Source organism: Apaloderma vittatum, unplaced genomic scaffold (assembly GCF_000703405.1).
Source record: "Apaloderma vittatum isolate BGI_N311 unplaced genomic scaffold, ASM70340v1 scaffold25644, whole genome shotgun sequence".
NCBI classification, from domain to species: Eukaryota; Metazoa; Chordata; class Aves; order Trogoniformes; family Trogonidae; genus Apaloderma; species Apaloderma vittatum.
Genome location: NW_009711308.1, coordinates 7,615 through 7,937, shown reverse-complemented (window position 1 = coordinate 7,937; position 323 = coordinate 7,615).

Sequence of the window (323 nt, the reverse complement as noted above, 5' to 3'; positions counted from 1 at the left end):
TGTAAGGACCAGGCTTCTCATCCTGCCTGGGCCATATTTCATGTTTTCTCTTTTTTTTTTTTAAAGGGCAAGTAACACCGGGTTTATTTTACCGTACAGTGTGAGAATTTATCCTTTAACTCAACCTCTGCCGGTTTGTGCCTGGCGGCTGGCGGGATGGGAAGCAAGATTACCAGCTCTGCAGGCTTTGAAAATTAACACTTAACGTTCCCATCGAGAAGAAAAGTCCTTCTTGAGACTTAAACCTCCAATTTTTCTCATTGAGTTCGAGGTTTGGAGCTGCAGCCTCGTTTCAGACCTGGAAGGGAGTCGCTCCCCTCGTT